At 40.0% G+C, this 15,118-nt stretch overlaps 1 protein-coding gene across 1 annotated transcript in view; it reads right to left on the reverse strand.

Annotated features, from left to right (window-relative positions):
- gpr179 (G protein-coupled receptor 179) overlaps window positions 1–15,118 on the reverse strand; it is a 339,778-nt gene that overhangs the window by 166,714 nt on the left and 157,946 nt on the right. The window lies entirely within an intron of this gene.

Below are 15,118 nucleotides of genomic sequence, written 5' to 3' on the forward strand. Positions count from 1 at the left end.
TTCCTGCTAAGGTATTCATCACATTCACACCAAATGTAGTCGTCATGATCTTAGAATAGTTCCGACCCTAAATGACGAAAGGATTTTTGATATCTCAAACGGTTTGGCAATGGCGAGGCGTATAATACACACGTTACGCCCAAAAACAGGAAGTGGGCTTAATTCCATTCTACATCATCTGATCGGGCTGATATTTTACAAATATATTCACTTTTGGAGTGCAATCACATCCATATCCACATTCATCTGGGCGTGGCTACACAGCGCCCCCTATGGCTTTTTTCTAATATTGTGGACATATACTTTCACGTAAATGCACCACGTCTGGTACGCATAAGGGTCTCCTCAAGACACACACATTTCTCATTTGCATCCCTTAACTTTTCCCAACAGGAAGTGAGCTATTTTGGATTTTGTGTGTTTTTAAGTGTTTTTTCACGTACCAAACTTTGAAATACTCTTCTTAGGGGGTTCATCACATTCACACAAAATGTGGTCAGCATGATATTATAGCCCTGACACACAACTATGAACTGATTTTTAATATCTTGGAATGGTATGGCTATGGTCAGCCTTAAAATTAACTTGAAATGCTGCCCAAACAGTTCATGTTTTAATACAATTATGTATTAAATAATTTCATAAAGGTATTAAATTCTACATTGCCTGATTTTGAGGCTACAACTTTTCACATATGTTCATTGTTGGAGTGTCATCACATCCATTAAGCAATAATAGTTCACTATTTTCGCTGGAGACTCATTATATCCAGTCTTAAAACTTCAACGCAAGTCGCAAATGACTCTCCCATTTCTAATACGCGACTGCCATCTACTGGCAAAAGTTGGTATTGCATATATCTTCCAATGACGTTCATTACATTACATTACATTATTGGCATTTGGCAGACGCTCTTATCCAGAGCGACGTACAACAAGGCATACCCATAACCAGGGATAAGTTCGCTGAAAGACCCTAGAGGGAAGTACAATTTCAACTGCATGTGAATGTAATGTAATGTTCATTACGGAAAATGGCGCAGATGAGTGGACGTCATGATTAAGTGCATTTATTCTGTGTGTACTTCAACTTCTCCAGTTCGTTTCAATAATCAGCAATATGCGCTTTAGTAAATTCCCGTACTCTAACCATTGCATCTCAAAATGATACATACGTGATGTGTAGTGGCGTAGCCAGGATTCTAAAACTGGGTGTCCTCGTACAATCGATATTAGCATACTGTATCTACGTTCGAGGAAAAAGCAGAAATAACTTGGCTAAACAGACCAACTCCAGGAGCAAGTGTATTTCTTACAATCATATTGGTAAATACATATGCTGTATTGACACTTCTCTTTGTGTTCGTCTGAATATTCAGTGGAGTTTGCATGTTCTCCCCGTGTCTGCGTGGGTTTCCTCCGGGTACTGCGGTTTCCTCCCACAGTCCAAAGACATGCACGTTAGGCTGATTGGAGAGTATAAATTGCACGTTCAATGTTATTTGGTTTAAAAAAAACCGTGTTGTAGCATTTTAAGGACTCAATACAAAACAGCTGTTCGGAAAGTTAGCTTGAAAATCAAGAAGCCTTATTAAGGAATTCGAGCCGTTTCTATTTGACTTCATTCGGTTGAAGTGAATGCCGTAACCCAATTAAATGTAATTCGCGTCGGAATACACATAATAGCCTACACTGTCAACGTGAAATAAAAATATATAGAGGTTTAAATCGATCCTATATTGGGACATTTGTTATGATGGCTGGTGCAACGGGCATTTTCGGTACCGTTGACCATAATCGAATGCTAGCATTTATATCATTACACTGACCAAGTCCTGTTAAAAAGCACATCACCTTTGTGGAAACAGTGAAGTTGTCTACACAATCTATTCTACTCACAGACTAACTGCGTCGCTGTAACTTCCCCCATTTCTGATACGGGGATTCCATTCATTGGCAAAAAATGGTACTTTCATTTTTTTCTTCCTTCAAGTGATTTTTCAACGAAAGGTTTTTTTATTTTCATAGCGTGCCAGTATGCATAACGATGTATGATTTACAGCTGCAGCCTACGTGACAAAATGTAATGACAACACCCAGCCCGACGTTTCTTTGCATCTATTTTCATTATATGAATTGAATAACTAAAATAAATATTAAACACATTTAAAGACTTAAAGACAGGCTTTAACTGGCACGAAAGTATCATATATTTAAAACATGAACACATGAAGTCAAAAAGAAACGTCAGCCTTTGAGGTGTCTCTGCTCGAACGCTGTGTTAACATGAGACCGTTATGTTCAACAAAGGTATCGCATGCAGGTCGTTGCCAGATGACACGCACGGGGTAACAGCAGCCAACCTGTCCACTGTTTGTGTGAGTCAAAAAACAGGTCAACTACGTTGGTTTACATGAATATAAAACTTTGAGTTAAATCGCCAGCTATGTTAGTTTATTAGATTGTCATTAAACACGAATTAAGAGAAGATACAATTTCGCTAGGAATGGTAACTTAATATGAAAATACTGTATTGAGGGCAGAGAGTTGGCATCTCTTTTAGATTTGGCTGAACAAATGCGTTTCAGGCAGCATAATTACCGGTGAAATGGAAAAGAATGATGCTGGCTAACTAGACGTTTCATGCAATATTATCCGACACTTCGGAGAGAAATTATTTTACCAAGATAAAAGGAAACATACAACTTTTGGCCAATAGATGGCACCCGTGTATCAGCGTGCAGTGCAGCGTAATGGTTCGGGCGGTGGATTAAGGCACGCAAATTCAGCGGTTCCATCCCCGGTGCAGCCACAATAAAATTGAACAGTTTCTTGAAGGTAATGGTTTTATTTTGAGTACATATCTATAGCCTAATGACTTTTCAAGCATAAATTGTGCCTCCCTGTGTAAAAACTATGGAAATTAATTAATCTCTGCTCTCCATACAGGACTGTAGCATGTTCTCACAATGTTCAAGCTAGAAGTTATTTTTGTTTCATTCTACATTGTCTCATGTGGCTGAAACTTCACTCATGTTCATTTTTGGAATGTAATCTCATCCATATCCCAATAAAGGCTCAATGGCATAGCACCACCTCCTGGGAACAGGAAGTGTGGCTTCATTTCATTTCACATCGTCTGATTTTGCTGACGCTTTAGAGCAGGGGTCACCAACCTTTTTGAAACTGAGAGCTACTTCATGGGTACTGAGTCATACTAAGCGCTACCAGTTTCTTTTGTCACGTGCACAATACTGACCTTTGAACTAGAGTAGGTCAGAGTTCACCTAAACTTTTCAACTTCATGGATAGTAAACATATTTTTAAGATATTGTCATTTTTAAATCTATATAAATGCAAGTGTGATTAAAAATAAATAGCAACAGAATAAAATTAAATTTTAGATGCAGCTCAGTAGTGAGTTGTGCTATTTTTAGAACAGGCCTGCGGGCGACTCATGTGGTCCTTGGGGGCGACCTGGTGCCCGCGGGCACCGTGTTGGTGACCCCTGCTTTAGAGATATGTTCCATGTTGGATTATAATCACATCCATGTTCCAATAAATGCTCAATGTCACATCGCCACCTGCTGGCAACAGGAAGCGGCCTTAATTTCACTCAACATCTTCTGATGTGGCTTAGAATTTAGAAATAGGTTTATTATTGGAGTGTAATCAAATTCAAAAACCATACATGGTTCAATATTATAGCGCCAGCATCTGGCAACAGGAAGTGAGGCTTATATCATTGATGCATTCCAATAGCAGCACCAACATCTTCATTGATCAAAGGGGAATTCCTGTGCACACTATACGTTGTCCAGGAAGGTGATTATTTCCAAAGTGTGTACATGTTGTGAAACATGTCACTGGCACAACTATGCCACCAAGGCGGATGCGCCCATGGTGCTTGGGCCCGTTCATTGCTGCTTGCAGCTATATTTATTATTATTATTCTTTTTTCTATATGCAAATGGGCCTTTTTGAGGTGCTTGCCATGCATAAAAAGTCTGGGAATTTTGCACACACATCAGAAATGAGGACCTTCAGGATCGCTTAGATGCTCAGACCTGGGCGTGGCCGAGGGACTCCACAGCGCCCCCTATCGCATTGTCATCTATTGTGGGCAGGCACTTTGAGCTACCTTAACCAAATTTAGTACGCATATAGCACTCCTCGGACCAAACACATTTCTAATTCGCATCTAATCAAATATACAAACAGGAAGTCAGCCATTTTGGATTTTGTGCGTTTTACACGTACTGCACTTTTAAGTACTCCTCCTAGGGGGTTCATCACATTCAGACCACCTGTGGTCAGAATGGTCATAGGATATTCATGATGCTAAATTGCCAGGATATTTTTGATAGCTCAAACGGGACGGTCCTTGGGAGGCGTAGAATTTTTATGTCACGCCGCGCCGACAGGAAGTGGCCATAATTTCATGGTCTACATTGTCTGATCTGGCTGATATTTTAGAAATACATTTATTGTTGGAGTATAATTACATCCATATCCCAAGAACGGCTCAATGTTATAGCGCCACCATCTGGCAACAGGAAGTGAGGTCTTTATCATATTTGTATGCCTTCCTGCTAGGGCATTCATCACATTCACACCAAATGTGGTCAGCATGATCTTAAGATAGTCCTTACACTAAATTGCGAAGGGATTTTTGATATCTCAAACGGTATGGAAATGGCGAGTCGTACAGTACACATATTGCGTGCAAAAAAATGACTTTTTTTTCGACATCGTCCGATCTGGCTGATATTTTACAAATATGTTCACTGTTGGAGTACAATATGAAATATATACATATCAATCGGGGCGTGGCTAGACAGCGCCCCCTATAATTATTATTCTCTTTTTTTTCAATGTATTTAGCATTTTTGAGGTGCTTGCCATAAATGAAAACTCACGGAATTTTGCACACACATGAGAAGTGTTGGCTGTCAGGAGGTATCAGATGCTCAGACCTGGGCGTGGCCGAGGGACTCCACAGCGCCCCCTAATGCTTTGTCTTCTATTTTGGACAGGCACTTTGAGCTACCTTCACCTAATTTGGTAGGCCTGTGGGCCTCTTCTGGACAAACACATTTCTCATTTGCATTGAATCAAATATGTGAACAGGAAGTCAGCCATTTTGAATTTTGTGCATTTTACACGTACTACACTTTTAAGTACTCCTCCTAGGGAGTTCATTGTATTCACACGAAATGTGGTCAAAGTGGTCTCAGGATAGTCATGATACTAATTCCAAAGGATATTTTTGATATCTCACACGGTATGGTCATGGCAAGGCATACAATTTTCATGTCACGCCGCGCCAACAGGAAGTAGCCATAAATTCATGGTCTACATTGTCTGATCTGGCTGATATTTTACAAATATGTTCACTGTTAGAGTGTAATCACATCCATATACCAAGAAGAAATCAATGTTATAGCGCCACCATCTGGCAACAGGAAGTGAGGTTTTTATCATGTTTGTATGCGTTCCTGCTAGGGTATTCATCACATTCACACCAAATGTAGTCATCATGATCTTAGAATAGCCCTGACCCTAAAAGACGAAAGGATTTTTGATATCTCAAACGGTTTGGCAATGGCGAGGCGTATAATACACACGTTACGCCCAAAAACAGGAAGTGGGCTTAATTCCGTTCTACATCATCTGATCGGGCTGATATTTTACAAATATATTCACTTTTGGAGTGCAATCACATCCATATCCACATTCATCTGGGCGTGGCTACACAGCGCCCCCTATGGCTTTTTTCTAATATTGTGGACATATACTTTCACGTAAATGCACCACGTCTGGTAGGCATAAGGGTCTCCTCAAGACACACACATTTCTCATTTGCATCCCTTAACTTTTCCCAACAGGAAGTGAGCTATTTTTGATTTTGTGTGTTTTTAAGTGTTTTTTCACGTACCAAACTTTGAAATATTCTTCCTAGGGGGTTCATCACATTCACACAAAATGTGGTCAGCATGATATTATAGCCCTGACACACAACTATGAACTGATTTTTAATATCTTGGAATGATATGGCTATGGTCAGCCTTAAAATTAACTTGTAATGCTGCCCAAACAGTTCATGTTTTAATACAATTATGTATTAAATAATTTCAAAAAGGTATTAAATTCTACATTGCCTGATTTTGAGGCTACAACTTTTCACATATGTTCATTGTTGGAGTGTCATCACATCCATTAAGCAATAATAGTTCACTATTTTCGCTGGAGACTCATTATATCCAGTCTTAAAACTTCAACGCAAGTCGCAAATGACTCTCCCATTTCTAATACGCGACTGCCATCTACTGGCAAAAGTTGGTATTGCATATATCTTGCAATGACGTTCAATGTTATTTGGTTTAAAAAAAACCGTGTTGTAGCATTTTAAGGACTCAATACAAAACAGCTGTTCGAAAAGTTGGCTTGAAAACCAAGAAGCCTTATTAAGGAATTCGAGCCGTTTCTATTTGACTTCATTCGGTTGAAGTGAATGCCGTAATGCCGAATGCCGGAATACACATAATAGCCTACACTGTCAACGTGAAATAAAAATATATAGAGGTTTAAATCGATCCTATATTGGGACATTTGTTATGATGGCTGGTGCAACGGGCATTTTCGGTACCGTTGACCATAATCGAATGCTAGCATTTATATCATTACACTGACCAAGTCCTGTTAAAAAGCACATTTTTGGTTCCTTTGTGGAAACAGTGAAGTTGTCTACACAATCTATTCTACTCACAGACTAACTGCGTCGCTGTAACTTCCCCCCATTTCTGATACGGGGATTCCATTTATTGGCAGAAAGTGGAACTTTTATATTTTTCTTCCTTCAACTGATTTTTCAACGATAGGTTTTTGTTTTTTTTCTAGCGAGCCAGTAGGCATAACGATGTATGATTTACAGCTGCAGCCTACGTGACAAAATGTATTGACAACACCCAGCCCGACGTTTCTTTGCATCTATTTTCATTATATGAATAGAATATCTGAAATAAATATTAAAGACATTTAATGACTGTCTTTAACTGGCAGGAGAGTACCATATATTTAAAAGAGTCAAAAGTCAAAAAGAAACGTTAACGTTTGAGATGGCTGTGGTCGAACTCTGTGTTAACATGAGACCGTTATGTTCAACAAAGGTATGGCATGCAGGTCGTTGCGAGATGACGCGCATTGGCTAACAGCAGCCAGCCTGTCCACTGTCTGTGTGAGTCAAAAAAACAGGTCAGCTACGTTTGTTTACATGAATAGAAAACTTTCAGTTAAATCGCCAGATATGTTAGTTTATTTTGCTTGTCATTAAACACGAATTAAGAGAACATACAATTTCGCTAGGAATTTTTGACTTAATATGAAAATACCGGATTGAGGGCAGAGACTTGGCATCTCCTTTAGATTTGGCTGAACAAATGCGTTTCAGGCAGCATAATTACCGGTGAAATGGAAAAGAATGATGCTGGCTAACTCGACGTTTAATGCAATATTATCCGACACTTCGGAGAGAAATTATTTAACCAGGATGAAAGGAAACATACAACTTTTGGCCAATAGATAACGTACGTGTATAAGAGGGCAGTATAGCTTAATGGTTCAGACAGTGGATTAAGACATGCAAGGTCCGCGGTTCCATCCCCGGTGCGGCCACAATAAAGTTGAATAGTTTCTTTACGCCAATGGTTTTATTTTGAGTGCATATTTATAACCGAATGACTTCTCAAGCGTAAATTGTGCCTCCCGCTGTAAAATCTATTGAAATTAATTAATCTCTGCTCTCCATACAGGACTGGAGCATATTATTACACTGTGCAAGCAAGAAGTAATTTTTGTTTCATTCTACATTGTCTGATGTGGCAGAAACTTCACACATGTTCATTTTTGGAGTGTAATCTCATCCATATACCAAGAAAGGCTCAATGGCATAGCGCCACCATCTGGCAACAGGAAGTGGCTTTAATTTTACTTGACATCTTCCAATTTGGCTGAAAATGGACAAATATGTTAATTATTGGAGTGAAATCAAATCCATGAACCATACACGGCTCAATATTATAGCGCCACCATCTGGCAATAGGAAGTGAGGCTTATATCATTGATGCATTCCAATAGCAGCAGCAACATCTTCATTGATCAAAGGGGAATTCCTGTGCACACTATACGTTGTCCAGGAAGGTGATTATTTCCAAAGTGTGTACATATTGTGAAACATGTCATTGGCACAACTATGCCACCAAGGCGGTTGCGCCCATGGTGCTTGGGCCCGTTCATTGCTGCTTGCAGCTATATTTATTATTATTATTCTTTTTCTTCAGGCAAATGGGCTTTTTTGAGGGCCTTGCCATGCGTAAAAAGTCTTGACATTTTGCCCACACATCAGAAGTGGTTGCTGTCAGGAGCTCTCAGATGCTCAGACCTGGGCGTCGCCGAGGGACTCCACAGCGCCCCCTATCGCATTGTCTTCTATTGTGGGCAGGCACTTTGAGCTACCTGCACCTAATTTGGTGGCCATATAGCGCTCCTCGGTCCAAACACATTTCTCATTCGGATCTAATCAAATATCCAAACAGGAAGTCAGCCATTTTGGATTTTCTGAGTTTTACACGTACTACACTTTTAAGTACTCCTCCTAGGGGGTTCATCGCATTCACACCACCTGTGGTCAGAATGGTCTCAGGATAGTCATGATGCTAAATTGCCAGGATATTTTTGATAGCTCAAACGGGACGGTCATGGGGAGGAGTACAATTTTTATGTCACGCCGCGCCAACAGGAAGTGGCCATAATTTCATGGTCTACATCGTCTGATCTGGCTGATATTTTAGAAATACGTTTATTGTTGGACTATAATCACATCCATATCCCAAGAACAGGTCAATGTTATAGCGCCACCATCTGGCAACAGGAAGTGAGGTCTTTAACATATTTGTATGCATTCCTGCTAGGGCATTCAGCACATTCACACCAAATGCGGTCAGCATGATCTTAAGATAGTCCTTACGCTAAGTTGTGAAGGGATTTTTGATTTCTCAAACGGTATGGAAATGGCGAGTCGTACAGTACACATATTGCGTGCAAAAAAATGACTTTTTTTTCGACATCCTCCGATCTGGCTGATATTTTACAAATATGTTCACTGTAGCAGTACAATATCAGATATATACATATTAATCGGGGCGTGGCTAGACAGCGCCCCCTATAATTATTATTCTCTTTTTTTTCAATGTATTTTGCATTTTTCAGGTGCTTGCCATGGATGGAAACTCACAGAATTTTGCACACACATGAGAAGTGTTGGCTGTCAGGATGTATCAGATGCTCAGACCTGGGCGTGGCCAAGGGACTCCACAGCGCCCCCTAATGCTTTGTCTTCTATTGTGGACAGGCACTTTGAGCTACCTTCACCTAATTTGGTATGCATGTGGGGCTCCTCTGAACAAACACATTTCTCATTCGCATCGAATCAAATATGTAAACAGGAAGTCAGCCATTTTGAATTTTGTGCATTTTACACGTACTACACTTTTAAGTACTCCTCCTAGGGGGTTCATTGCATTCACACGAAATGTGGTCAAAGTGGTCTCAGGATAGTCCTGATACTAATTCCATAGGATATTTTTGATATCTCAAACGGTATGGTCATGGCGAGGCGTACAATTTTCATGTCACGCCGCGCCAACAGGAAGTTGCCATAAATTCATGGTCTACATTGTCTGATCTGGCTGATATTTTACAAATATGTTCACTGTTAGAGTGTAATCACATCCAAATACCAAGAAGAAATCAATGTTATAGCGCCACCATCTGGCAACGGACGTGAGGTTTTTATCATGTTTGTATGCGTTCCTGCTAAGGTATTCATCACATTCACACCAAATGTAGTCGTCATGATCTTAGAATAGTTCCGACCCTAAATGACGAAAGGATTTTTGATATCTCAAACGGTTTGGCAATGGCGAGGCGTATAATACACACGTTACGCCCAAAAACAGGAAGTGGGCTTAATTCCGTTCTACATCATCTGATCGGGCTGATATTTTACAAATATATTCACTTTTGGAGTGCAATCACATCCATATCCACATTCATCTGGGCGTGGCTACACAGCGCCCCCTATGGCTTTTTTCTAATATTGTGGACATATACTTTCACGTAAATGCACCACGTCTGGTACGCATAAGGGTCTCCTCAAGACACACACATTTCTCATTTGCATCCCTTAACTTTTCCCAACAGGAAGTGAGCTATTTTGGATTTTGTGTGTTTTTAAGTGTTTTTTCACGTACCAAACTTTGAAATACTCTTCTTAGGGGGTTCATCACATTCACACAAAATGTGGTCAGCATGATATTATAGCCCTGACACACAACTATGAACTGATTTTTAATATCTTGGAATGGTATGGCTATGGTCAGCCTTAAAATTAACTTGAAATGCTGCCCAAACAGTTCATGTTTTAATACAATTATGTATTAAATAATTTCATAAAGGTATTAAATTCTACATTGCCTGATTTTGAGGCTACAACTTTTCACATATGTTCATTGTTGGAGTGTCATCACATCCATTAAGCAATAATAGTTCACTATTTTCGCTGGAGACTCATTATATCCAGTCTTAAAACTTCAACGCAAGTCGCAAATGACTCTCCCATTTCTAATACGCGACTGCCATCTACTGGCAAAAGTTGGTATTGCATATATCTTCCAATGACGTTCATTACATTACATTACATTATTGGCATTTGGCAGACGCTCTTATCCAGAGCGACGTACAACAAGGCATACCCATAACCAGGGATAAGTTCGCTGAAAGACCCTAGAGGGAAGTACAATTTCAACTGCATGTGAATGTAATGTAATGTTCATTACGGAAAATGGCGCAGATGAGTGGACGTCATGATTAAGTGCATTTATTCTGTGTGTACTTCAACTTCTCCAGTTCGTTTCAATAATCAGCAATATGCGCTTTAGTAAATTCCCGTACTCTAACCATTGCATCTCAAAATGATACATACGTGATGTGTAGTGGCGTAGCCAGGATTCTAAAACTGGGTGTCCTCGTACAATCGATATTAGCATACTGTATCTACGTTCGAGGAAAAAGCAGAAATAACTTGGCTAAACAGACCAACTCCAGGAGCAAGTGTATTTCTTACAATCATATTGGTAAATACATATGCTGTATTGACACTTCTCTTTGTGTTCGTCTGAATATTCAGTGGAGTTTGCATGTTCTCCCCGTGTCTGCGTGGGTTTCCTCTGGGTACTCCGGTTTCCTCCCACAGTCCAAAGACATGCACGTTAGGCTGATTGGAGAGTATAAATTGCACGTTCAATGTTATTTGGTTTAAAAAAAACCGTGTTGTAGCATTTTAAGGACTCAATACAAAACAGCTGTTCGGAAAGTTAGCTTGAAAATCAAGAAGCCTTATTAAGGAATTCGAGCCGTTTCTATTTGACTTCATTCGGTTGAAGTGAATGCCGTAACCCAATTAAATGTAATTCGCGTCGGAATACACATAATAGCCTACACTGTCAACGTGAAATAAAAATATATAGAGGTTTAAATCGATCCTATATTGGGACATTTGTTATGATGGCTGGTGCAACGGGCATTTTCGGTACCGTTGACCTTAATCGAATGCTAGCATTTATATCATTACACTGACCAAGTCCTGTTAAAAAGCACATCACCTTTGTGGAAACAGTGAAGTTGTCTACACAATCTATTCTACTCACAGACTAACTGCGTCGCTGTAACTTCCCCCATTTCTGATACGGGGATTCCATTCATTGGCAAAAAATGGTACTTTCATTTTTTTCTTCCTTCAAGTGATTTTTCAACGAAAGGTTTTTTTATTTTCATAGCGTGCCAGTATGCATAACGATGTATGATTTACAGCTGCAGCCTACGTGACAAAATGTAATGACAACACCCAGCCCGACGTTTCTTTGCATCTATTTTCATTATATGAATTGAATAACTAAAATAAATATTAAACACATTTAAAGACTTAAAGACAGGCTTTAACTGGCACGAAAGTATCATATATTTAAAACATGAACACATGAAGTCAAAAAGAAACGTCAGCCTTTGAGGTGTCTCTGCTCGAACGCTGTGTTAACATGAGACCGTTATGTTCAACAAAGGTATCGCATGCAGGTCGTTGCCAGATGACACGCACGGGGTAACAGCAGCCAACCTGTCCACTGTTTGTGTGAGTCAAAAAACAGGTCAACTACGTTGGTTTACATGAATATAAAACTTTGAGTTAAATCGCCAGCTATGTTAGTTTATTAGATTGTCATTAAACACGAATTAAGAGAAGATACAATTTCGCTAGGAATGGTAACTTAATATGAAAATACTGTATTGAGGGCAGAGAGTTGGCATCTCTTTTAGATTTGGCTGAACAAATGCGTTTCAGGCAGCATAATTACCGGTGAAATGGAAAAGAATGATGCTGGCTAACTAGACGTTTCATGCAATATTATCCGACACTTCGGAGAGAAATTATTTTACCAAGATAAAAGGAAACATACAACTTTTGGCCAATAGATGGCACCCGTGTATCAGCGTGCAGTGCAGCGTAATGGTTCGGGCGGTGGATTAAGGCACGCAAATTCAGCGGTTCCATCCCCGGTGCAGCCACAATAAAATTGAACAGTTTCTTGAAGGTAATGGTTTTATTTTGAGTACATATCTATAGCCTAATGACTTTTCAAGCATAAATTGTGCCTCCCTGTGTAAAAACTATGGAAATTAATTAATCTCTGCTCTCCATACAGGACTGTCGCATGTTCTCACAATGTTCAAGCTAGAAGTTATTTTTGTTTCATTCTACATTGTCTCATGTGGCTGAAACTTCACTCATGTTCATTTTTGGAATGTAATCTCATCCATATCCCAATAAAGGCTCAATGGCATAGCACCACCTCCTGGGAACAGGAAGTGTGGCTTCATTTCATTTCACATCGTCTGATTTTGCTGACGCTTTAGAGCAAGGGTCACCAACCTTTCTGAAACTGAGAGTTACTTCATGGGTACTGAGTCATACTAAGCGCTACCAGTTTCTTTTGTCACGTGCACAATACTGACCTTTGAACTAGAGTAGGTCAGAGTTCACCTAAACTTTTCAACTTCATGGATAGTAAACATATTTTTAAGATATTGTCATTTTTAAATCTATATAAATGCAAGTGTGATTAAAAATAAATAGCAACAGAATAAAATTAAATTTTAGATGCAGCTCACTAGTGAGTTGTGCTATTTTTAGAACAGGCCTGCGGGCGACTCATGTGGTCCTTGGGGGCGACCTGGTGCCCGCGGGCACCGTGTTGGTGACCCCTGCTTTAGAGATATGTTCCATGTTGGATTATAATCACATCCATGTTCCAATAAATGCTCAATGTCACATCGCCACCTGCTGGCAACAGGAAGCGGCCTTAATTTCACTCAACATCTTCTGATGTGGCTTAGAATTTAGAAATAGGTTTATTATTGGAGTGTAATCAAATTCAAAAACCATACATGGTTCAATATTATAGCGCCAGCATCTGGCAACAGGAAGTGAGGCTTATATCATTGATGCATTCCAATAGCAGCACCAACATCTTCATTGATCAAAGGGGAATTCCTGTGCACACTATACGTTGTCCAGGAAGGTGATTATTTCCAAAGTGTGTACATGTTGTGAAACATGTCACTGGCACAACTATGCCACCAAGGCGGATGCGCCCATGGTGCTTGGGCCCGTTCATTGCTGCTTGCAGCTATATTTAGGGCCCAAGCACCGTAGGGTGCGAAGGACCCTATTGTTATTGGAAGGATTATTATTATTATTATTATTATTATTCTTTTTTTTTCAATGTTTTGTGCATTTTTGAGGTGCTTGCCATGAATGAAAACTCACGGAATTTTTCACACACATCAGAAGTGGTGGCTGTCAGGATCTCTCACATGCTCAGACCTGGGCGTCGCTGAGGGACTCCACAGCGCCCCCTATCGCATTGTCTTCTATTGTGGGCAGGCACTTTGAGCTACCTGCACCATATTTAGTATGCATATAGCACTCCTCAGGGCAAACACATTTCAAATTCGCATCTAATCAAATATCCAAACAGGAAGTCAGCCATTTTGGATTTTGTGCGTTTTACACGTTCTACACTTTTAAGTACTCCTCCTAGGGGGTTCATCGCATTCACACCAACTGTGGTCAGAATGGTCTCAGGATAGTCATGATGCTAAATTGCCAGGATATTTTTGATAGCTCAAACGGGACAGTCACGGGGAGGATTACAATTTTTATGTCACGCCACGCCAACAGGAAGTGGCCGTAATTTCATGGTCGACATCGTCTGATCTGGCTGATATTTTAGAAATACGTTTACTGTTCGAGTATAAACACATCCATGTCCCAAGAACGGGTCAATGTTATAGCGCCACCATCTGGCAACAGGAAGTGTGGTCTTCATCATATTTGTATGCCTTCCTGCTAGGGCATTCATCACATTCACACCAAATGTGGTCAGCATGATCTTAAGATAGTCCATACACTAAATTACGAAGGGATTTTTGATATCTCAAACGGTATGGAAATGGCGAGTCGTAGAGTAGACATAGTGCGTGCAAAAAAATGACTTTTTTTTCGATATCGTCCGATCTGGCTGATATTTTAGAAATATGTTCACTGTTGGAATACAATATCAAATATATACATATCAATCGGGGCGTGGCTAGACAGCGCCCCCTATAATTATTATAATCTTTTTTTTCTATGTTTTGTGCATTTTTGAGGTGCTTGCCATGGATGAAAACTCATGGAATTTTGCACACACATGAGAAGTGGTGTCTCTCAGGAACTGTCAGATGCTCAGACCTGGGCGTGGCCAAGGGACTCCACAGTGCCCCCTATTGCTTTGTCTTCTATTGTGGACAGGCACTTTGAGCTACCTTCACCTAATTTGGTGCGCTTGTGGGGCTCCTCTGGACAAACACATTTCTCATTCGCATCGAATCAAATATGTGAACAGGAAGTCAGCCATTTTGAATTTTGTGCATTTTACACGTACTACACTTTTAAGTACTCCTCC

Source organism: Conger conger, chromosome 2 (assembly GCF_963514075.1).
Source record: "Conger conger chromosome 2, fConCon1.1, whole genome shotgun sequence".
Classification (NCBI taxonomy): Eukaryota; Metazoa; Chordata; class Actinopteri; order Anguilliformes; family Congridae; genus Conger; species Conger conger.